This window comes from Canis lupus, chromosome 12, assembly GCF_003254725.2.
Source record: "Canis lupus dingo isolate Sandy chromosome 12, ASM325472v2, whole genome shotgun sequence".
Lineage (NCBI taxonomy): Eukaryota > Metazoa > Chordata > Mammalia > Carnivora > Canidae > Canis > Canis lupus.
The window spans coordinates 55,249,684-55,275,854 of NC_064254.1; the positions used below are offsets into that span (position 1 = coordinate 55,249,684).

At 37.7% G+C, this 26,171-nt stretch overlaps 1 protein-coding gene across 5 annotated transcripts in view; it reads left to right on the forward strand.

The window, feature by feature from the left end:
* FHL5 (four and a half LIM domains 5) overlaps positions 1–26,171 on the forward strand; it is a 43,392-nt gene that overhangs the window by 2,752 nt on the left and 14,469 nt on the right. The window contains exon 2 of one of the 5 annotated variants that reach the window (XM_049092383.1): positions 6,485–6,509. The exons of the other annotated variants lie outside the window; for them this stretch is intronic. The gene's annotated coding sequence lies outside the window, so the exon portion shown is untranslated. The remainder of the gene's footprint in view (positions 1–6,484; positions 6,510–26,171) is intronic. 5 annotated transcript variants of the gene reach the window in all.

Consider the following 26,171-nt stretch of genomic DNA (forward strand, 5'->3'; position numbering starts at 1 on the left):
ATGGCTAAGGTGACGATTTTAGATTAAGGGTTAATTTTTAAAGCAGGTGCTTAGTTCATTCATGGCCATACTGTGTGTCATGGAAATAAAAGTGGAGTATTCAAGTAGTAGAACAATTCCTTTTGTAGACAGCCAGGCTTAGGATGGAAGGGTGATAGGATTAACCCACTGAAGACCCCAGACTGTGGAATAGATAGCTGCAGAGAGGTCTTCCTGTTTCTCTGATCATCCTCCCAATCTCCATACCTGCCCACTGGAACATAAAAGGAAAGATCTAAACAGGTGCCCTTTACCTCACACCCTCACTTCAGGGCTCACAGTCTTTAACTTTCCCTTCTTTATTGGCTCCTCCCATCAGCACTTAAACATGCTCACATTTCCTATCTTAAAACGCCTCTGCTTCATTACTGAGCTCCTCCAGTTCTCTCCCTCAGCTTCGTAGATCAATCTCCTGAAGGGTTGTCTACACTCTATTAATCTCTACCTCTTCTTGAGTCCCACTTCTCAGTCTATTGCAGTCTGCTTCATCCTCACCAGTTTTCCCCAGCTCTCATGGAGCTTATCAATCACTAGCATATCGCTATATCCGGCAGACATTTCCCGTTATCTATTCAGTGTCTCAAATCAATTTAACCCACTTCCACACCTTGAGACACTCTCGACACAGGGCTTCCATGATCCCAAACTCTTGGTTCTCTCCTACCAAGACCACCCTTCTCGGTCTGTTGTGCAGATTCCCCTTCTCCTCTTCTGTATCCTGGACTCCTTTTCTCTTTCTGGACGGTACCATTGCCTCAGTTATCATCTGTTCTATAGGCTAATGAATCCAAAATCTAGATCTGAGATATTTTCTCTGAGCTATCGTCCGCTGGATACAGAACTACCCAGAGGAGGCTTGGATTCCAGTGAGCAAAAAGGAGGAGGAGGGAGGAACATCAGGGACAACCAGGACTTGCCCTAAGACCCCTTCCAACTTGCTCAATTAAGTTAGATGGTTTCTCTGCCATTTTTTATGGTTTCCAGTGTACTTTTAGGACCTGGCTAAACAGCTCTACTTAGCTGCCCCAAAGTCTCAAATCTCATGATTTAATCTAAAAGTAAATTCATCATTTCCCTCTCCTACCCCCCACCTTACTTCCCTCCAGTAGACTCTTATATAGTAAATGACACCATGATGAAATCATTTGCTCAAGCCAGAAACTTGAGGGAACTAACTCCTACCCTCCCTCAACTTAGATATCTTTGGAGACCCAAAGCATCTTCCAAGTTCTGGCAAGACTGCCTTGGGCATTCTCCTACACTTCTCCTATGTCACTACCACCGTCTGATTTCAGGCTGCCATCTTCCTTCACTTGGTGAACAGTAGCCCTTTCACTGGTCTCCTTGCCTCCAGAATTGTCCTCTTCTACTGCATTCTCCTTTCTGAAGCCAGAACGATTGACCTACAACAATTGGGCTAAACACACATGTAATTTTGCCAACCTCTCACTTCACACTTTCCCTTGACTCCCTATTGGCCTTAAGATAATGTCCAGATTCCTTCTCAAGGTTAAGGAGAAACAACAACATAGGGGATTAAAATAGATCTCTTCAGAGGTTAAGGAGCTCAGATAGGACCTGGTCTTTGTTAAAATGCAGATTCTGGTTCTGTAGGTCTGGGTTGATGCCTGAGTATTTACATTTCTAACCAGCTTCCAGGTGAAGCTGATAATACTTATCCAAGGACCATGCTTCTCATGTCACACTGGCTGGAGTTCAAGTCCCACCTGTGTCACTCCCTAGGTCTGGGAACTTGAAGAAGTCACGTAGCCTCTGTGTGTCTCTTTTTCCTTGTATATAAAGTGGAGATTATGATGCTATACCTTTTTCCTAGGTTTGTTATGAGAAATAAACACCTCATATAAAAACTACTTGCAACATTGCCTGGTACAGAGTATTAACACTTGTCAAGACCTCGAATAACATTGCCTCTCCATTCTCCAAACCAATTTTTACTATGGCACTGATGTGCATGTGTGCACACACACACACTCACACAAACTACTGCTCACTCATACCGAATGATCTTCAGCAGATTAAGAATAGAGCAAATGCCTCTTTTCTGTCAAGCTTCTATAGGCATATTTTGGCAGAGCCCTCTGCACACAGACCTAACTCAGCTCAGTCACCCTCATCTTTTAGATCTCACAGTTCAGGTGCTGCATCTTTCAGGAAGTATTTACAGACTACCCTCCACCCAAGTCCACATGATGTACCACTTTTGCGTATTCTCACATTACTGGTGTGCCCTCTGATCTCACATTATAATCTAATTTATCTGCATCTCCTAAAAGACTATCTGTGTCTGTAGACTAAAGGACTGTGGCAATTATTGCTGACTTTCTAGTATCTCACACACTCTTTTGTAGGTTGCAGGGATCGATAAGGAATGAATGCATTTTATAGATACATTTCCAAAGACCTGTAAAAGGAGAAATGGAGACAAGGATCAGAAAGCTTTAAGATCTGGTTTTAAAAACGGGAAATAGGGCAGCCCGGGTGGCTCAGCGGTTTAGCGCCGCCTTCAGCCCAGGGTGTGATCCTGGAGACCCGGGATCGAGTCCCACATTGGGCTCCCTGTGTGGAGCCTGCTTCTCCCTCTGCCTGTGTCTCTACCTCTCTCTCTCTGTATGTCTCTCATGAATAAATAAATAAATAAAATCTTTAAAAAATATAAATTTAAAAAGGAAAATATTGGATGTAACCCTCCAAAATCTCTTCTGGGTTCGACTGTTAACACACTGGAAAGGGAGGGAAAAGTTTCAAATTCACAGAATAAATAAACAAGGTTAAAAAGTCAATGAAATGGCCCTAGTGTGATACAGAGAAGAGAGTCAAGGCTTTGAAGTCTGGTCCATGTGGACCATTCATGTGGAGTGCCCTATGAACTCAGACAAATGAGTTTGCTCCCTTCCTTAAAGATGAAATAAAAGCACCCATTTTGTAGAATTTTGTATTACAGTAAAAGTCATTTTTTATTTTTATTCTCAAATTCTTCTGTAATACTTTTGTGGCTACTAGTAAAGATTTGAGATACTCCTTTGCTAATTCATTTTGCCAGAGCAGTACTCACCAAATGGATCCTAAGTTTTATTTTTCAGTAGATTACTTTGATGTATCAGATTCTCCCTTCATGTTAAAGAATACATTCTCTGAGTTTATTTGCAGTTTAATCACAATTATAACACTGAAGATGGTGGGGAATGGGCTTCTGGGGTTCCTGTCTTCCAGCTTAACTCTGTTCTCTTTAATGATTCTTTATAGCTGTTCATTAAACAATTTAATTAACATGGACATGTAACTCCTAATGTTTGAAAAGAGTATTAATAGTTGTCCAGATCGAGATATCAAACTTTTTTTTCAGATCCAAAAAGTCCTACATGAGGTCATTCATTCATTCATATATTCACTCATTCATTCATCAAGTAGACCAAGCCAGTATAGCACCTAAAGAAAACTGATCAAATTGTTCAGTTTTCTTTAGAGCATGAATCTCTACATTAAGTTGATGGCCAGTTCCTGAGTCTCCTATGAACAAGAAATGGTCTATCATAAATTTTGACCAAATGCCTCTCAGTATAGAACAATGCTTCGATTTTGTGGAAAACTGTGTCTTAACATAAAGATCAACATTTCTTTCTCAGATTCATGAGTATAATTTGCATGCAGAAAACAATAAAAGAATCTGACACCAACTTGTCATACTACCTAAATGAAATAAGATTTGATTTTTCAAAATGATTTCTGGTCTTATAATTGCATTCACTCTATTAATCCGTTCTCTTGAACATTTTTATAGTTATACTGTCACTGAAGATTCTAATCTGTGAGTTTTTTTAATTAAATAACTATACTCTTAAGTTTGTTCAATATTTTATTTTTCCTTATTATTAAAGTGATACATTGTATAATTTTTATAAAGTAATGAACAGTGAAAATGTTTTTTAAAAATCCATAACTTCAATCAAGAGGCCTAACACTTGAGCATAATTTTTTCTAAACTTGTTTTCTACTCTTTAATAGTATTTATGTGGTTGAGATCACACTTATTATTCACTGCATACTTTTTTTTTTTTACTAAAAGCAACATCGGTATCATTTTGCCATGTCATTAAATACTTTTCCAAGTACCATATTAATAATTTCTAGTATTATTTTAAAAGTCAGTTAATAATTTTATATTCTTTTAAGCAGCTTGTAGAAGTCCTTTTCAAATCCTAAACTTAAGCATGCAGTCAACAAAATATAACTAAAAAACAAAAAATATACTTTGAAACTTTATATCAGGGATCAGTAAACATTTTTTGTAAAGGGCTAGACAGTAAATATAGAGATTACTTAAAATAAAAGTAAAATTAAAAAAAAGAGCCATAGACTATATATAAATGGAAGAGTGTGGCCATGTTCCAATAAAACTTCATTTATAGACACTGAAATTTAAATTTCATATCATTTAACATGTCAAACATTGTATTCTTTTTTTTTTTTCAATATTTAAAAATGTAAAAGCTGTGTTTAAGTCTCAAGCCATACAAACACAGGCAATGGTTAGATTTTGGTCCTTGGGCTAGAGTTAGCAACCTCAAATCTGAAGCCTGGTTTCAAGAACCCTGGCTTCACCAGGTTTGAGAAGCTTCTGTGTTCACAAGCATATATATACATTCTTAAGAAGAGGTAAATAGCTTTTATTAGATGCTAAATAAATTCTTAAACTAGAATGTTGAAAAATCACTGTTTCAGATAATACACATGAAAGCACTTTGTAAACCATAATCATTTTTTTAAAGGTTTAATTCATTTATTTGAGAAAGACAGAGACAGAAAGTGCAAGAGAATGAGAGGTGGGACAGAGGGAGAGGGAGAAGCAGACTCCACTGAGCAGGGAGTCTGATGTGGGAGCTCCATCCTAGAATCCTGGATCATGACCAGAGCCAAAATCAGCTGCTTAACTGACTGAGCCACTGAGGCACTCCAACCATAAATCATTATTAAAACACATATTGATACTTCACTTATGATGTTATTCAATTAAACCCCAGGTGATCTGAAAAAAATTGATTAATAGAAATAAATGTATGCATTATCCAAATTGCACATGGGAAACTGCTACTTGAAATCCAAAAACCTTATAAATTATAACCTAAAGAGAAAATAGTTAAGTTAAATTCCCAAACACACTTAAACTAAGAATTAACAGTTATTCTGATTAAGGCAATTAGAATATGTATTCTGTTTGGTTTTTGACGGAGCCAAGAGCTTAGAAAGAATGCTATGCATTCCTTCATTTTGTTTTAAGTTTTAAACTACAAAGCTAACATAATCAGAAAATCCTAAAATCCTAATTAAAAAAAAAGATTTTATTTATTTATTTGAGAGAGAGAGAGAGAGACAGAGAGCACAGAGAGAGAGAGAGAACATGAGCAGGGGGGAAGGGCAGAGGGAGAGGAAGAAACAGTCTCTGGGCTGGATCATGACCTGAGCACAAGGCAGACACTTAAAGACTGAGCCACCCAGGCGCCCCCAGAAAATCCTAATTTTTAAATGCCATAATTAATTAATTTATAAAATAATTAATAAAAGCTTGTGTATATATATATATATATATATATTACCTCTCTCCTCTCCTTTCCCCGTGTATGCATACAACACAGTATAACAGACTGAGGAATAAAACCACTTTTATTGTGACATACGTGTGGATGTGAAAGTTCCATTTAATCATGTGTCTCTACTTTTAGAGTTCTAAAACAATTGCGAAGTAGACACACGTGTCCTGTGTGAATCAATTCATTATCAGTTTTATTATTATTAAAGCTGAATTGGAAAACAAGGTTTCTTCCAAGACCTGCCCCTCCCAGCCCAGGGTGGGAAGAGAACGTGGGCTCCTTCCCTGGGCTGAACAGGGCAGTGGGCTCCCTCCAGGGCGGGGGGCAGTTGCCACCTGCGCACTGGCAATTTCCACCACAGTGATGGGGAGAGAGTGGGTTACCCTCGAGAGGACACCCTTTGCCCAGTTACCAGTTAAGTCGCTCAAGTGTAATAGAATCCGAGATCCAGGGGAGGGATGTTTTATTCCCATAATTTCAAAAGAGAAATTCCTTTAAACGACAAGTATAGAAACCTAAGGAAATGAGAGTTCTTTTTTTTTTTTTTTTTTTTTTAATGAGAGTTCTTATAGGATTTTTTCTCTCTCATGATTTTTAATTCAAAAAAGCATTCCTGGTTTCTTATAAATTTAAGTCCATCAATGTGAATTGCCTCAATGCCAAGTAAGAGATTTTTAGTTAGCAGTGATGTCATAGACCTGCTTTTACAAAGTGTGATCTTCAGTTGACCAAGAAGAAAACAGTAGGCCAAAAATATTTGTAGCAATGTATGTTGAGTTTTCAAAGCTCTGACATGTAAAAATATTTAGTTTCAAAGTGACTTTTTTTTTTTTGTCCAGCTATGGTCGAAATGCTGCTCTCCAGGTATGGTCCTTGAAGCCACTCTCATAGTTGCTCCCCGGCTTGTCATCCATACCCCTCGGCATGCTACTGCACCACCTCCACAGCCGTGTGGACTCCCCACTGCTTAGGAACCTTTCCCCAGCTTTTCCTAGAGAGACCTGCCTTACTCAACCTTCGAGACACAGCTCTAGAAGAAGGTTTACTTGGAAGTTTTCTAGAAATCTCCTGAAACTTCCAGAGCACCCCATGCATTTGTCCAAGTATTTCCACATTTCATCTCTCCTTTCTGCCCTCATTCTTCCATCTGCAATATTTACTGAATACTCAGCATATGCTGGTAATATGCTAGACACCGGGAATCTGGTGGGAACAGAGCATCTGTCCTGCCTGAAGTTCACTGTTGAGCAGGAAAGACAGATGATTAACTAGAGCTAAGGTGAACTGTTTGTGAGAAGTATGGAGCGAAGCATCATGGATGGCTCAGAGTTGGGGCCATGGCTGTTGGATATTGTTGGGTTTAAAAATGGAAGAGCCAGATTATGAAAGGTCTGGAATGCTATGCTAACGAACTTGGATTATGAAGGTCACAGGAAGTAGTGTGATTCAAACTCCAGGCATTTAAAGCCTCCGGGTTGGCCTTTATTTATAAAACGGGAGGAGAATGGCTCTTTGGCTCTAAACCTTTTAAGATTCTGTGGCCAAACTATCTTACATCTTTCTTCCTGCATTCACTCAACACATATTTGAGCCAAGCTCTGTTTCAGGTGCCAGGGACACAGCCCTGAACAAGGCAGGAGAGGCCTCTGCTTCTGCGTGTGTGACACACTGGTGTGCCTTAAAAATTCATACACTGAGTAATGCTTCAGGTGAAAATGAAAATAATGCTAAATCTTAACCAATGTTTGTCAGTCAATACTGTGAACATTTGGTTTCCAAGGGAGTGATAACAGATTTTCCCATTTACTTTCTCTACAAAATTAGCATGAGCAACCTGAGATCAACACACCATGTAGGTGTAAACCATGGTTGCCGAGTGAACCAGTGAGCACTTGGACTGTGGTCATTTTCCTTTGACAGATGCCAAGAACCCACTTTGTCTAAATCTCTAAGACTGAAACAGATAAAAATTAAATTAAAGCTGGTTTTAAATATCACTGTCACCCCCTCCATCACCAATAAATTTTAAACTGTCAAGAGAGTAGTTTGAAATTATTGATTAGTGTTATCACCAAAGCACAGGATATAGTACTGCCTTGTATCTTTTTAAATCACATTGTTGTAGGAAGAAGATTATTTTGCTTCAGGCAGAAACACTGGAAAAACTAGTTAACATTAACTTCCACCACCGGCCCCATATCCCCAACCCAAACACCCTCACACACACACACACACACACACACACACACCACACAGCACACATAGCCACACATATTCATATACACATAAGCATACAAGCCACACACACACACACACACATATTCACAAACATACAAGCCACACGTACACACACATTACTTTCTTTTCTTTTCTTTTTTTTTTTTTTAACGTGAGGATGCAGAAAATGAAACCAAATGTGGTTTTGGATTTTTTTTCCCAACTCCAGAGTAAACCAATAATAACTATAATAAACAAAAGCTAAATTGAAATTGAATTGCCTTGAATGTTGGAGGGGACATGTACTTGCTTTTGAGGAGAATTGGTTTCTTTTGTACAGCTAGAGGCAGCTTGGCTTGAGCTACTGGATGCACCTCTCTGTTTATGCTTGTGAGGTTGTTACCTGGTCAGTAATTCAACCCTAGAGTGCCAGATACAAGTGAGGAGAGCTTTTGTTTCTTTTTTTTCTTTGGGAAAAATCACAGCAGGAACCAAAGCTGTCACTCCATACAAGCTCTGTGTCTATCTATGTATGAAAACAACAACAAACGGCTTCCATTAGAGCTGGAAATCTGAACTCTGGTGGAGGCTCTTCCACTAACTACTTTGTCAGCTTTAGAAAACAGTCAGTTTGCCTTCCTGAACTTCAGTTTTTCTCACTTACTAGATGAGAGGAACAAACTGGGGAATTTCAAAACATCCCTCCCAGCTCCTAGATTTAGTGGTTCTGTAAAAATGAGATTGGATCGGAAGCAGGTTTTTATATTATAGAGAAGCAAAAATATCAAAATGACTGCAGCAGTAAGAGGCCTTATCTCTGAATATCTTACTGTACCCATAGGGATTCCTTTTACTGAGTTTCCCAAAATTCTCTCCTGGGCTCTCCCTCCTCACCCTCCTCGTTCTGATGGTCAATTTTTTTTTTTTTAAGTATACTATTATAGATGAGATTGTGAAACTGATGGTCAATTTTTTTTAAAGTAGACTATTATAGACGAGATTGTGCAACTAATTTACTGGAGGGTGGAAGTGAATTGTTTCTCCTTGAGAAAACAAGGTCTCACAAAGCAGAGCTGAGAAACAAATTGTAAAAAATTACCAAAATGGTGGTAAATGTAAGATTCTTAAAGTGGGCCATGAAACTGGTATCCAGTTTTGGCCGATCTTAAAATCTTTCATGTTTGTTTAACCACCTGGTCCTTTGTAGGTCAGTCATTACAAAGTCGTAATCAAGTCTAAAAAGAAGCTTGCTAAAATGCATGCAAATGACAAACATGGTAAATAAAGTAGTGTATGAGATTTTTAAAATTCATTTTGATTAGCAGTGTGGGTGCTTACAAAATTTTATTTAGAAGATATATTCCATTTTTCCTAATCTTTCTGGAAAGTAACTATGAATACCATCTTCAGTATTTAGTTTCCATATCTGTAAAATTAGTTGAAACTGATCTATCTCTTCTAGTTCTTATAGTCTATGATCAGGAACAAGACAGTGAAATAAATTTAGTCTTTATATTTCTGTTAAGATTTTATTTAATTTTTAAAATAGGCCATGATTGTATTTGGAATGAAATACAAAAGGTACAAAAGGCTATATAGAGCAAAAAGTGAATCTCCCCACCTTCCCTGTCTATTCATCACACCGGGTCTTATGGATTCTTCAAGAATGACTCTAAGTTTGTTTGTTCTTTTTAAGAGAAAGTGCATGAGCCCAGGGGTTGAGGCAGAGGGAGAGAGAACCCTAAGCAAACTCCACGCCCAGCCAGCGCTGAGCCAGAGGACATGGGGCTGGATCTCATGACCCTGAGATCATGATCTGAGCTGAAATCAAGAGTTGGATGCTTAGCCAACTGAGTCACCCAGGCCCCCTGACTCTAAGTACTTTTTAAGTGAAATGTCAGTTGATAAGCCAAGATTGGCTTTGATCAATACTATATATTACAATATTAGGATAACAAATTGTAGATGTTCTTAAAATTTTGTCATTTTCCATCTACAGTTACTCTAATCTCTATATACTTTCCCCCTCGGCAATGTTTATACTTGCATAACTCATCATTGTTTGTAAGGTATTTCAGTATATGTTATCTCATTTGCTCCAAAACATCGTTTATGGATATCATTTACAATATTCTATTTCTGCAAGGCAGAATAAAAATACCATTTTTTTTTTACTATATATATATTTAGGTGTTGCCAAAATGCCAAACAGGTTGCTGATAACTGGTTTTATAAAATGTTACTGGTACCCGTCCCAAAAACCCAACTGAAAGTTAAGAATTTGATGATAGGGACACCTGGGGGGCTCAATCAGTTAAGGGTCTACCTTCAGCTCAGGTCGTGATCTCGGAGTCCTGGGATTGAGCCCTGAGTCTGGCTCTCTGGTCAGCAGGGAATCTGCTCCTCTATCTCTCTATCTCTCTCTCACTCTTGCTCCCTCTCAAATAACTTTAACTTTTTAAAATTAAATAATTAAAGAATTTGGCGATAGATTAGAAATGTCATGCATATGACAAGGAGCGCATATGCCTTATCACCCGCCCTTAGTAACAGGCTGCTGGGCTTTATGGAAGTGCTTGGGATTGTATCCTCCCAGGTCCATGAGCTCCTCCCATCAAAGGTCCAGCCCTCCTCTCTCCAGCCCTCAATACGCTCCGTTGGAATCAAAAAGCTACAGGACCTATTAATTTTGAAAACAGAATAAAAAGATCCAAAGAAAGAGCAAATACCTACTCCATGCTTACAATCATCTGCAAAGCTGCTGATAGGCTTGCAAAGAGATAGGATCCTTGTTATCCTTTGATTTGACCTATCAGTTCAGAGGAAAAGAAAGGGTATCTGGCGCCTCCGCTCCAGAAATCAAGGAAAGGATGCCTGAAGAGTGCTTCAAGTCACTGGGGAATTATATGATGCCCCCAGCAGAAAATTCTAAGGCTGGAGGTGCTGTAGCTGCTCTTGAGCCATCATTACTTCAATAAAATAGAAATCCTTTAATAATTACCATCAGTTTTATCCAAGACATTTTTGAAGTTGACCCAGTAAGTATGGGGTACTCCTAGTCTTCAAATGGAGTGCAGAAATGAGTAAGACACAGTGGTTGCTCTCAGTGACATTATGACTATAAGAAATACAACAAACCTCCAGAACATTTATAATACAAGGTAGAATGTAAACAATATCTAAGAGAAACACATAAGGCATTCATTAAACATTCATAATACAATTTATAAATGTGCCTTTATATACCTTAAAATTCAGAAGTGTCTTCAGCTTTAAGTCTGAGATGAAATATAGAACTTGTTGACAGGCTGTCCTTATTTCAGAAGGTCCAAAAAGGAGCTCATCTTTCAGCATGGCGTTTTATGAATTTGAAGATCATAAACCAACAGAAGCTATAATGCACATTAATGCCAGGATATATGAAAGCCAATATACTGTATGGCTAGACTTGACTTATACTCAGGAAAGAATTATGTGATTGTGAAATCTTAATTATTGCTCTTAGTTAAATGGCCAAAAGTTCTTCCTAACTAATTTGTTTAACTGGAGTTGTCATTTAAGTAAGTCATGGATTTTAAAAACTACCTTATAGGCTCTGTTAGATAAAAAATGCATATCTCATTTTATATTGGCTACTTTCCAAATAAAGAACACTCTTCATTTTCTTGGATAATTTCTAATACTGTTTTATCAGAATACAAATGGTTTATTTCTTGATTTTAAAAAATATTTGTTTTAAAGAAAATCACAGAAAGTATTTTTTTTTTTTTGCTTCATTCACCTATAAGGAGTATGTACTTTTAGTTATTTTAAGATTTTATAGGTTCAGATGAATTGACGGTCCTGTGATGATTAGAGCACTCGGCACAGTGCCTAGAACCATGGTTATTAAGGTATCCTGCTCTCAAGCCATTGTTTAAATTGAACATGTTTGTCATCCTCTTAAGGTGAATTAATTGAGCAAGGATTGAGCTTTCTCATCACTAATTATGGAGGGAAATTAGAGGTTATTTTAAAACATTGGGAAAATAAAATAGCCATCTTGGCTTTACAATGATCAATTCACAATCTCTTTATAACACATGATATTGAACTCAAAAATGGAAAGAAAAAAAAGTACAAAAGACATTGTATTTCCTCTCTGATGAAGTAATTCCCCAGGCCATAGCAAATTTTTCATGTGATCTCGTACAAACACTTGGTCCTATGGGGTGATTCCGTTGGTTAGTGTGTGTTACGTCTAGACATGGTCAAGGCTCCAGATTCAGTCCTTCCTCAGTAGACTTAGTTTTTACAATGGCAGATCACGCTTCTTGCTAAATAAGTTTGTATTTGTCATTAGATGCAGGGGGAAGCAGATAGAAACAGTGTTAAATAGATGAATCAAAGGAGGTCCCTCCTCAGTGCTCAGAAAACAGCTATTAGTGTTTACATATTGATAGTACTTAATGAGTATGATGAAGGTAATCTTCAGATGAAAGGAAGACCAACAAAACAAACTGATACAATTACTACCCTTGAGGAATTCCATAGAGAATTTTTTGAATTTTCCAAAAAGTATAGAGGAGGCAGGGGAAATACTTTCTAATATTTATATTAGATCTGCAGTGTCCTCATAGACTCCATCTGTAGGAAATGGGGTTGATTCGGGGGATTCATATATAAGAAGCATTCACCCTACCCTACCATGTGCTGACCCTATGCTAAATACTTTTAGATAAACTGTCTCTTTTAGTGCTGTCCCTTTGTTTACCAAACCCTGCACTTAATCAGAATCTCAACCAGACTTTGAGGAGACCCTAAGTCCGCCTGGGAACTGGATGCGCTCTTCCAGAACACCTTTTACCGAAATAACAGCAATTTTGCAGGAAGTAGAAGAGAAACTCAACTTACACCTACTGAAGTGCCTGTGGTTCCTTTGTGATCAAAATTGTAGAAGCAAACTTGATGATGAATTTAAAACCAGAAAATTGGGATCTGAATAGAAAGAGGTTTAGATAATATAGTTTCATCGTAAAAGGAATGGTTTCTTTTGGTCTCGAAATTTTTCTTTCTTTTTATTTAAAGATTTTTATTTATTTATTCATGAGACACACACACACACACACACACACACAGAGGGAGAGAGAGAGAGAGAGAGAGAGGCAGAAACACAGGCAGAGGGAGAAGCAGGCTCCATGCAGGGAGCCCAATGTGGGACTCGATCCAGGGTCTCCAGGATCACACGCTGGGCTGAAGGCGGCGCTAAACCACTGAGCCACCTGGGCTGCCCTTGAAAATTTTCTTATATCCCAGTGAGGGAAAAAAAAAATCAAGGATAGCATTAAACTTATATATTTCATAAGAGCTCTACTTCTTTTATTTTTAAAGAATATAATGTTTGATAAAATATAGTTATATGTTACCATGATATATTTTACTATTTCAGTAATAGCTGACTTAATTAAGTGATTCTGAATGTAATCCCCCCAAGAAAACCATCAAAGCACTTTCTCTTCTTTGTTAGTATCCATAGGACAAATTAAACAGATGGAAAGCTCTGTCAGCTGTTTTGTTTCATGGGAGAGTAGTTCATCAGCTCTCAGGAGAATTCGTATTTGACCTCTCCACACAAGACATTCAGCTTCCAACAAACTGGGCTTGCAAATATGTCCCTAGAGACTAATATCAAACATTCCACCACAATTCTATGATGCTTCTTTTAGGTTATTTTTGATTGATGGCCTGAAGTTATGGCTTAAGTTATTTTTAAAATTGTTTGTTGAGTTTTTAAAAAGTAGTGTTTGAGGGGGGAAGAAAATAGCCTCCTTCTTCAAAATGGGAACTACAATTATAATTGCATATTTTCCATCAAGTCAAGTACACCTACAGCTAACTTACTCATGACTTTCCCATTCTTCATCTCACTCGATTCTTGGGTGGGATCCTGAGCAGCTATTGTTGTTCTCATTTATAGTTAAGGAATATAAGGGCCAGAAGGCTAAATGGTTTCCACAACAGTGGATAAGTTACATGCTAGTGCAAAAGCAACCAGTGCAACAATCTACAGTTTCTGATTTTTAACCTAGTTCTTCTCAATATGTTATGTCTTGGGTTACGAGCAAAAACAGGTAAGAAAGTACATGCAGGTCTGCTGAACTCAGCCCTCAGAATCAGGAAAAGAAAGAAAAACCTAAAAGTAGAACTTCTTTCCAGTTATCCTAACTCCTTCATGTTTTTAAAATATGTGCATTTTGATTTATTCTGCTGTAGAACATACACTTATCCCATCTGGCCTAGTTTACACAGACTTTGGAAGATCTACTTTTTCATATATCTCATTTAACTCCCCCAAACTTTGTCAAATTCAGTCACTCAAACAGCATTTCAACTAACATCAGAGATGTCAGAAGACAAAGACCTTGGTGATCTTGGTAAAGACATGGTTTGTCTCAAAATGTTATGTGCGCAGACTCGAAAAAGCCAGTGTAACTTCCAACAGACAATTGAAGTATCTGATCCAACAGCTCAAAAACTGCTAATAGGGGCACCTGGGTGGCTCAGTTGGCTAAGTGGCTAACTCTTGATTTCGGCTCAGGTCATGATCTCAGAGTCGGAACAAGCCCCACATCAGGCTCCACATTCAGCAGGGAGTCTGCTTCAGGATTCTCTCTCTCCCTCTCCTTCTGCCCCTCCTCTCCTGTGCATTCTCTCTCTCAAATAAATAAATCTTTAAAAAATAAACTGTTAATAGAAGCATATTAGTGCTCCTATTAGTTTAGAGAAAAATACTTTAATAATATCAACAGATCAACCATCTATTTCTGCTTTTTCTTTGATATCTTCCTCGGAGCCATCCAGCTGTCTTCTTCAGCTGCCCTCTCAGGGAAAGTGAAAGAGCTCTCCTTGCCACAGACAGGCCCTTAGGGTTTTACCTTGTGTTCCCTAACCTTCATTTTCAGTCCTTTGACATATTTGCCACATATATAAGAGATATAAATGAATTCACTACTCAAGTGGACATATAGCATAAAAATTCTTAACTCTTTTCCTACTTGAGACCTTATCTTTTATTCTGTTTATAGAATTCTCTTGGCGTATATGTTTTCATCAGTACTTGTCTTGGGCCCCAAGCCCTTAGAGACCAAAACATTTTCCAATCATTTTCTTTTTCAGTCATAAACCATGTTGTGAGGTCCTGCCATGCTTAGATCTGAGGTGCACAAATGAAATAAGCAAATCCTTACTCTTTGAGTAGCTTGCAAGTGAGAGAGACACACACATGAGACAAAAATACCATCACAAAATGTGGCAAAAGAAAAATAGACATTTGTATGAACTAATGAGAGCAGCAGCTCTTTCCTGAGGGATATGAGAAAACTACAGAGAGGAGAATTTTTGACTGGACCTTGATGGATGAGGAGAAGCATCAGGCAGACAAGGTCAGTGTGACAAAGAGGGAGGTATTAGGCATAGAAGAAAAGCCACAGTGGAGCCTCAACAGCATAAAAGGATGTAGTGTATTTGAAAAATAAAGAGTCGCTAGAAGTGGCTAAGGCATAGGTGGGGTGTGGGTGTGGTGGGCAGTGCTGGGTCTGGAAAGGGCTGGAAAGAAGGGGGAAGGTAGCAAGTAGTAAAGGGTCTCTATGCTAACAAATGGAGTTTAGATTTTATTTTATAATCAAAACTGAGCTTTTGGAGGTTTTTTCCAGTGAGGGGAGATGATCAGAGGAGTCTGAAAAAGGTTTTTCTTGAGCATGTAGAGGATATTCTAGAACTCCCTATGGGAAATTGAGCTTATCATTAGAGGACAAAAGTCACGCAATAGAAATGTGCTTGGTTCTACTCAAGAGAGGAAGAAATCATTAATAATCTCTTCAGGTCAATGTAAACCACTACCACCCATCAGAGATATGAAGAGGTCCTAAGCTAAGATCTAAGGGATGCTTCTGAAGTGGTACCCAGTAAACATGTAGGGGATGTGGGCAGGGAGGTGGAGAAGAGAATGATGGAAACACTCGCCTCAGGAGACTAGGTGATTATAGAACTATGCACTACAGATGCTTTCTGTAACCATAGAGCATAGAGAAATAGACTTTGTTCAGTGAGGTCTCCAAAATGCTCCTGACTGGCCATCCCAGCAACGATTCAAATTAAAATCCTAAGTGGGAAAATCACAGGTAAATTCTGTTAAGTAGAGTTGGAATTCAGATTCTTCATCCAGTTTCTGTTTCTGTTGAAGTTTGGTATATCACTCACAAATTTCAAAGACTTAAACATTTGGTACTACTAACACTTCCCAAGAGGATTTTAATATTCCTTACACCACTTAGATTTAATTTCTCCCCAAGTTCTTCCCTAAAGAAAAGCAGAAACAAATCCACTTTACTGATTCAATGAAAGCCAGTATGGGCAATTGAAATAGTCATGCAGCACTCTCACAGGACCATAGATGTATTTATATAGACTGAGAGAAGGTCCTTTGAATAATCAGATGGAAATTAAGCCAGAAATTCTAGTAAACGCTGAATTAAAGAACAGTGAACTCTTACATATGTGCCAAAGTAGTAGTTACTGCATTATTTGCATCTATTTAGCAAAATTTACAAATCCTGTATTAGAGACAAAAGTAATCTTAAATACCATTTATTGTATATCCTCTATTTTAAGAATTATAATTAATGTGATGATTTTATATATTACCTGCCTCCATGGGGAACAAAAAGCTGTTATCAAAACACAGTGTAAGTTGTACTTGGTTTATATTTAGAATAAAAAATAGGTGGTAATTCAACTACCTCAAGTAAATAAAATTCCTCAAAAATATGCTGACAATAAAGACATTGTTGGAAACCAGAGGCTCAAATTATATCTTTGTACATTTCAACTCCACCACAGAAAGGAAAATCCCTCTCACTTTTGAAACTTGTAATCCATGACAGGAGAGTAATAAGATACATACAGGTTGTCCTTGATTTGCACAATGTTCATGCACAAAGCTCATGCATATTGTAACCATGTTTTTGCTTTGCACACTTCCATGGTACTGTGAGAGAGAAAGAGAGAGAAAGAATACAAAATCTGTGTATTCTATTCCCCCCTCTCTTGCATCTAAAATGGTCCCCCTCAGGTTCATTTTGATTCAGTCCATATGCAACCCAGACCCTCCCTGTTTGAACAACTTCCCTGACCACCATTAGCAGGCAAAGCTCTCTCTAGATATTGCTACACTCATGTAGATTACTTCTCTTTTGACAAACATAAGAAAGGATAATTTAATACATACTACCCTGCTTATTTATCACCTCATGTTTTGAAATCCTTAAAAAAATTAAGCATTTCACGTATAGGAAAGAATATATATATATGCAAAGTATAAAAGCAATTTGGTCTAAGAAATCAAACATTTCCTATGTATTTGTGTGGATTTTTTGAGTTTTGAGTTTTATTTAAATTGCAATTAGTTAACATATAATATACTAGCTTCAGGAGTAGAATTTAGTGATTCTTCACTTACACGTAATACCCAGTGCTCAAAGACAAGTGCCCTCCTTAATGCCCATCTCCCATTTAACCCATCTCCCACCCACCACCCTTATAGCAACCCTCAGTTTGTTCTCTATAATTGAGTCTGTTTTATGGTTTGCCTCTCTTTTTTTGTTGCCCTATGTTCATCTGTTTCATTTCTTAAGTTCTACATATGAGTGAAATCATACAGTGTTTGCCTTCCTCTGACTGATTTATTTTGCTTGGCATAATATACTCCCTAGTTCCATCCCTGTTGCAAATAGTAAGATTTCACTTTTTGGTGGCTAATATTCCATGTTACTATGTGGTATAGATACCACATCTTCTTTATCCATTCATCAATCAATAGACATTTGGGCTCTTTCCATAATTTGGCTATTGTTAAAAATGCTACTATAAACATTGGGGAGCATGTACTCCTTTGAATCAGCATTTTTGTATCCTTTGGGTAAATACTTATGCTTGCTTGTATCTTTTGCCCATTTTTCCATTAGCTTATTTTTATGTCCTTTTTTTGAATATTTTATTTATTTATTCATGAGAAACACAGAGAAAGAGGTAGAGACATAAGCAGAGGGAGAAGTAGGCTCCCCACAGGGAGCCCGATGTGGGACTCAATCCCAGACCCCAGGATCACGCCCTGAGCCTAAGTCAGATGCTCAACTGCTGAGCCACCCAGGCATCCCTTATTTTTTAATTCTTACTGATTCATTGAAGTGTTTTATATATTCTGTATTCTAATCCTTGGTCATTTATATGTGTGGCAAATATCATCTGTTATTTTGTGGTTCTCTCATCTATTTTGTGGTTCTCTTTTAATAGCATCTTTCAATGACCAATATTTTTTTCAAATTGTCAATCTGCTCATTCATAGTTTGTGTTTTTGCATCTTTTAAAAAACATTCACTAACTTGAGATCATAGAAATTTAATCCTATAAGTTTTGGTTTTCATATTGATAATGGAATTGTTTTGAGTATAGTGTAAGGTAGGAATCCAACTCAATTTTTTGTAACCAATTATTCTAGGATCATTCATTGAGTAATTTTTTTTACATTCACTAAACTGAAATATCATTATTTGTATGTCAAATATATCACTATTTTTAAATATAAGTATATAAAAAATAAATCTGTCATATTTATCTGACCTGATTTGGTTCTGATTTGTTTCATATCTGATTGGTTCTCCATTCTGTCCCACTTGGTCTTGGTTTATCCAGTTCTAAGCTACATTTCCCTTTTTTTTTTTTTCCCTTTTTAGATTTTATTTATTTATTCATGAGAGACACAGAAAGAGAGAGAGAGGCAGACACAGGCAGAGGGAGAAGCAGGTTCCACGCGGGAAGCCCAGTTCAGGACTCTATCCCGGGACTCCAGGATCACGTCCTGGGCAGAAAGCAGGCGCTAAACCGCTGAGCCACCCAAGGATCCCCTAAACTACATTTCCTTAACAACTTTAAGTCTTTAGATTTCATATGACAAGTCTTCTCACAATCATAAAATTTAGATATATGGTGCTACATTTAATACAAGTATTATTTTTATTGCTTTCAAACATAGTATTTTTTTTTAAAGATTTCACTTATTTATTCACGAGAGACATGGAGAGAAAGGCAGAGACATAGGCAGAGGGAGAAGCAGGCCTGCAGGGAGGCCGATGTGAGGTTCGATCCCAAGACCCTGGGATCACAACCTGAGTCAAAGGCAGAGGCTCAACCACTGAGGCAGCCAGGTGCCCCAAACATGGTATTTTTTAACATTGTATTTCTGGCACATAGGGATTGTGTTGATTTTTGTATATTGGTTTTGTATCAAGAAACTTGCTAAACCTTCTTTCAGTGATAATGAGATTGAGCACAATCTCATTTTTGTTAGTGTTTAGACATCCTCTTTTGTGTAGTATCTATTCAAGTCTTTTGCTCCTTTATTGGATTGTCCATTTTTTCCTTATTGATTTGTAGAGTTTCTTTGGGTTCTGGATATGACTCCTTTGTTGATTCATGAGTTGCAATACCTTCTCTGATTCTGTGGTTCTTATTTTCACTCTCTTATCTTGAATATTTCTTAAATAGTGGTCTTAATTTTAATATAATCCAATTTAAAAATAATAATAATAATATAATCCAATTTATTAAATTTTCCCTATGTGGCTACTTTGTCTGAGAAATTTTTTCTAGGGTCCCTGGGTGGCTCAGTAGTTGAGCATCTGCCTTTGGCTCAGGCTGTGATCCCAGGGTCCTCCTCCTTCTGCCTATGTCTCTGCCTTTCACTCTGTGTCTCTCATGAATAAATAAATAAAATCTTTTTTAAAAAAGAAAAGTTTCCCTATTACAAGCTAATGAAGACATTTTCTGGTATTCCAAAAAGGATAGAAAAGCAATAGCACCTTCACAATAGTGCATTTTCAAGTCTATGAAGATGGCCTATCTTTTCTTTCCACTGATTTATTGGGTTTTCTTTATAGTCCTTCAAAATGTTCTATGTAGCAGTCTAATATATGCTTATTAGATTTATTACAAGGTATTTGAGGAGTTTTTAATGGTACCATAAATGACATATTTTTAAAACTTCATTTTCTGTTTGTTGTTATAAGAATTTGATTTTTGTATATAGATGCTTTATCCAGCAACTCTGTTAACTCACTTACAAATTTTATTTGTTTTTTTTAATTTTATTTGTTTATTATAGAATCATTTGGATTTTCCTCACACAAAATCAGTCATTGGTAAATAATGACAGTCTATTTGTTCCCTTTCAATTCTGATATTTTTCATTTTCTCATCTCAGTGCACAGACCAAGACTTCTCACATAAAGCTAAATAAAAGTGGTGATCACAAGCATTCTTTTCTTGTTTCTGATCTCAGAGTAAAAGCTATCAGCATTCACCATTAGATAAATATGTTTGCTATATTTTTTTAAATTACATTGAGGAAATTCCTTTTGTTCTTAATTTACTAAGTTTTTTATTATGAATTGAAGTCGGGGCACCTGGGTAGCTCAGTTGTTTTAAGCGTCTGCCTTTGGCTCAGGTCGTGATCCCAGAATCCTGGGATCAAGCCCCCGAGTTGGGCTCGAATCTGCCTCTCCCTCTCCCTCTACCCCCTTGCTCATTCTCTATCTGTCTCTCAAATGAATAAATAAAACCCTTTTAAAAAACTTTTAAATGAATTGAAAAAGCCTTTTCTAAATCTGCTAAGATAATTCTAAGACTTTCCTTTCTCTCTCTCTCTCTCTCGCTTTTTTTTTTTTTTTTTTTTGGTAAATGTGGTGAAATAGAGTGATTCTCTTTTTACTTTAATTTTTTTAAAAATTGTATTTATTTATTCATGACACAGAGAGAGAGAGAGAGGCGGAGAGACAGGCAGAGGGAGAAGCAGGCTCCATGCAGAGAGCCCAATAGGGGACCCAATCCTGGGTCTCCAGGATCATGTCCTGGGCTGAAGGCAGCGCTAAACTGCTGAGCGCCCCCCGACCCCCCCTCCCGGGCTGCCCTCTTTTTCATTTTAAACCAAAATTGCATTCCTGGGATAAAAGCAATTTATCATGATATGATTAATATTTTCAATATCACTAGGACCAATTAGTCATTTGAGGAAATATTGTGTGTCTGCAAAATTTATTATTTATTATAAGTGTAATTGGCCTATAAATTCATTAATGTTTTCAGATTTTGGTATCAGAGTTTTAATGGGTTCAAAATTAACATATTTCTTGTTTATAATATTTGGCATAGTTTTATTAGGAGTGGTGCCATTTCTTAAGGCTTGGAAAAATTCAATGGTGAAGCCATTTGGGCTTGCATTTTACTGTGTGCATAGGCTTTTAATAACAAATTCAGTTTCTCTGATAGTTACCAACTAGTTGAAATTTTATATTCTTATATTAGTTTTAATGTTTTATTTATCTTAGAAGTTTTCCACTTTATCCAAATTTTCTAATTCTTTAAAGTTGTTCCATATAGTCAATATTTATTTAAATATACATACATATTTATAATTTTTGTTGTTTTTCACTGCTTTCTTCATCTCTGAGCTTCAATCTGAGATCAATGCTTTTTTGCCTGAAAAATGGTCTTTGGCATTTATTTTAATATGGGTTCGCTGTGGATATATTCAGTTTCTGATTCTCTGAAAAATGTCTTTTTTTTTCACCTTCATTATCAAAAGCTATTTTATCTGAGTATAGACAGATAAGTCTAGAGTCTATAAGTGGGCTTCTAATTTCTTTCAGTAATTTTACCTTATCTTCCCATTGCCTAGCTTCCATTTTTTCTATTGAGAAGTAGGTAGCTTCTTAATATGTTGTTACAATGAAAGTAATATTTTTAATCCTATATTTTAGATATTATTTGCCTTTGGTTTTTAGTTTTACCCTGAGATGCCTCAGTGTGTGTGTTTTTAGCCTCGTTGAGGTTTGTAGTTTTTGCTCTGTTTTGTTTTTTAAATTTGTAACATGAGGGCAGCCTGGGTGGCTCAGTGGTTTAGCGCCACCTTCAGCTCAGGGCCTGATCCTAAAGTCCCAGGATCGAGTCCCACGTTGGGCTCCCAGCATGGAGCCTGCTTCTCCCTCTGCCTGTGTCTCTGCCTCTGAGTGTGTGTGTGTGTGTCTCATGAATAAATAAATAAAATCTCTTAAAAAAATATTTGTAACATGATGTAATCTGTCAGTTTTGGAAGACTGGCCACTATTTCTTCAATAAGAATTCTCCTGGGGCACCTGGGTGGTTCAGTTAGTTAAGTGTCCAATTCCTGATTTAGCTCAGGTCATGATCTCAGGGTCCTGGGATTGAGCCCGATGTCAGACTCTGCTCTGGTCAAGGACCTTGCTTGGGATTCTCTCCCCCTCTTCCCCTCCCCCCACCCTCATCAGTGGTTATTTTCTTTTCTATAGAAAAAAAAAAAGTTCAACTCTAGCTTGAAACTTAAACCATTGATGATTTTGCCCAGTCTACCTTTCCAATTTGTCCTTCAATATCTGGCTCTTGTGCCCTGCAAGCTATTTTGAATAAATTACTTGCCACTCCCCAAGCCTGCCTCACATATCAGAGGATATGTGTCTAGGGAATAGATAGGGAATGTCTACCCTAACTCTGTTGCTCTATCTTAAATGTCCTTCCCCACATCTCCAGGGAAAGACAAGTTTGCACAGGCTAAGATTCTACACTTTAGTTCCTGACAAGCATAGATTTGAATTCTAGGTCTCCCATTTTTACCAGCTAGGTGCTCTTGGCCTCACTAAGCTTTGGTTTCTTTATTAAGGGGATAATGTTATTCATGGGGATAATACAAATAGACCCCCTCCTAGAGAGTCAAGTGAGAACTAAAGGAGATGATCCACATAAAGTGGTTAATACAATACTTGGCACTCAGGAAACAGGAACACTAGATACCAAATATGGTAGTATTTTTATTATGAAATACCAAGGGTAGGAGAGGCTGCTCGTTGCCCACCTCTACCTCCATTCTGCTCTGTAATCCAGAGGTCAGCTGCAGCTGCTGCTGATACCATTACAACTGTCTCTCACAGCCAAAATTCTAGTCACTGAACCCTGGACAACCTGAGTCCAGGCATTTCAAAATAGTAGAAACCACTCACATATCTGACACAGTCTGCCAGCATCAACAGCAGCAGGCACATATCCTCCATTTCCCTCCCATCTTCCAGTTTACACACATGGTTTGAGTTAGCAGAGCCAAATTTGCCTCCTGAACACTAGCTGAAGAAAAGCCAGGAAATATTTTTAGCTTCCCAGTCTCTCCAGTGAGGAGGGTAAAGCCAAGGTTGAAAGAGCCAACCCATAATATCTACTGCATGATTCATTCAACTCCACCTTCTCCAAGTTGTTCCTGGATTTTTCCTAGATAAAAGTAATAATTCTTCTCCCTCCTCTAAATTGGTGGTTTTCACCACCATTGGACAAACCTTACTGGGCATTAGAACCACCTGGGAACTGAAAAATACTTTTCTCATTCTCATTCTTCACCTCCCGAAATTCTGATTTGATCAGTTTGGGGTAGGGGTACACTTTGGACATTTTTTTTTAAGATTTTATTTATTTATTCATGAGAGACACAGAGAGAGAGGGGGGCAGAGACACAGGCAGAGGGAGAAGCAGGCTCCATGCAGGGAGCCCGACGTGGGACTCGATCCCGGGTCTCCAGGATCACACCCTGGGCTGAAGGCAGCGCTAAACCGCTGAGCCACCCGGGCTGCCTGCACTTTGGAAATTTTTAAACTCTAATGTGCACTCTGTGTTTAGAACCACTGCTCTAAATTCTTACAATCTTTCATTTCCCCTCATCACTTCCTAATTTTTGCTTAGTTATAGATTATAAGTTCTCTGAGGATAGGATTTGAATCAACTCTATTTTATGTCCTTCACAACTTCTGGCAGATTACTTTGCAAATAAAAAAAAATACTTATATGTCTATTGACTGCATGATACCTTGCAAACAAAAGCATATTAAAAGATACCGGACATCAAGTCTCTGCGTCTCTCCTGTTTGACATTCTCTCAAGTGCATGTCTTGTGAATCTATTAATTCTGCTCAGCATAGTAAAAATATAAGTGGATATATTCCTCATAGCATTAGCCTTCTAATCAATAATTCACCATAAAATATAATGATGCAAAATTATTCCTGGTTTAAAAAATAACATGTAAGAAACAGCATTCTCAGCTATGGAAAAACTATTGCCAACGAACTATATCCTTTAGGTAGAAATCTAAAATAAAGTAGGGAACTGGAAAGTGAAAGCCAAGTCCAGTCATGACATTGGGTTTCTGAGGTATTTAGTTAGTTTTAAATATGTCAGCTCTTTGATATATATATCTCTAAAGCAGTCTTCTAAAATGCAATGATCAAAATTCTGTACTTAACCTGTTGTATAATTACAGAACGATTTTACAAGAAGTTTGACTAGAACCTATTTAATTGATATCTATAATCCCTTTGAAATAAGTTTGACAAAAATGTCTACTTGATATTGATATTATTAGCATTTCTGAGTTCATACCTAAAAAAGTTAAATGCTCTCCAACTGGGTTACATTGTTAATATTAAGATTTCTTTTTTTTTTAAGATTTTATTTATTTATTCATAGACACACAGAGAGACAGGCAGAGACACAGAGACACAGGCAGAGGGAGAAGCAGGCTCCATGCAGGGAGCCTGATGTGGGACTCGATCCCAAGTCTCTAGGATCACACCCCAGGCTGCAGGCGGTGCCAAACCGCTGCGCCACCGGGGCTGCCCAATATTAAGATTTCTTATGGTTCATAATGATAAATCAGCTTTGCTCAAGGATTTTAAATCTTTGAAAGAAAAAATTTTCCCAGTATCTTTGCCAAATTAACCCTGAGAGGCAGGCTCCTGAGACAAGAATCACATGGTCCTCATCCTCTTTCTTACAGCTTTACCTGCTAGGGAATGACTAAAAGCAAGCCATTTGGTCTGCTCTAGGACACAAGCTATTCCCAGTGTATTTAAAAATATTAATGTCAGGGATAAAGAAAAGGAAAAAGGACAGAATGATGTTTAGAAAAGAATAAGGATTTGTGTGGAATCAGAAAAGACCCCGAATAGCCAGGGGAATTTTATAAAAGAAAACCATATCTGGGGGCATCACAATGCCAGATTTCAGGTTGTACTACAACCTGGTCATCAAGACAGTGTGGTTCTGGCACAAAAACAGACACATAGATCAGTGGAACAGAATAGAGAACCCAGAAGTAGACCCTGAACTTTATGGTCAACTAATATTCGATAAAGGAGGAAAGACTATCCATTGGAAGAAAGACAGTCTCTTCAATAAATGGTGCTGGGAAAATTGGACATCCACATGCAGAAGAATGAAACTAGACCACTCTCTTTCACCATACACAAAGATAAACTCAAAATGGATGAAAGATCTAAATGTGAGACAAGATGCCATCAAAATCCTAGAGGAGAACACAGGCAACACCCTTTTTGAACTCTGCCACAGTAACTTCTTGCAAGATACATCCACGAAGGCAAAAGAAACAAAAGCAAAAATGAACTATTGGGACTTCATCAAGATAAGAAGCTTCTGCACAGCAAAAGAAACAGCCAACAAAACTAAAAGACGACCTACAGAATGGGAGAAGATGTTTGCAAATGACGTATCAGATAAAGGGCTAGTTTCCAAGATCTATAAAGAACTTCTTAAACTCAACAGCAAAGAAACAAACAATCCAATCATGAAATGGGCAAAAGACATGAAGAGAAATCTCACAGAGGAAGACACAGACATGGCCAACATGCACATGAGAAAATGCTCTGCATCACTTGCCATCAGGGAAATACAAATCAAAACCACAATGAGATACCACCTCACACCAGTGAGAATGGGGAAAATTAACAAGGCAGGAAACCACAAATGTTGGAGAGGATGTGGAGAAAAGGGAACCCTCTTACACTGTTGGTGGGAATGTGAACTGGTGCAGCCACTCTGGAAAACTGTGTGGAGGTTCCTCGAAGAGTTCAAAATAGGCCTGCCCTACGACCCAGCAATTGCACTGCTGGGGATTTACCCCAAAGATACAGATGCAGTGAAACGCCGGGACACCTGCACCCCGAAGTTTCTAGCAGGAATGTCCACAATAGCCAAACTGTGGAAGGAGCCTCGGTGTCCATCGAAAGATGAATGGATAAAGCTGTGGTTTATGTATACAATGGAATATTCCTCAGCCATTAGAAATGACAAATACCCACCATTTGCTCGACGTGGATGGAACTGGAGGGTATTATGCTGAGTGAAGTAAGTCAATCAAAGGAC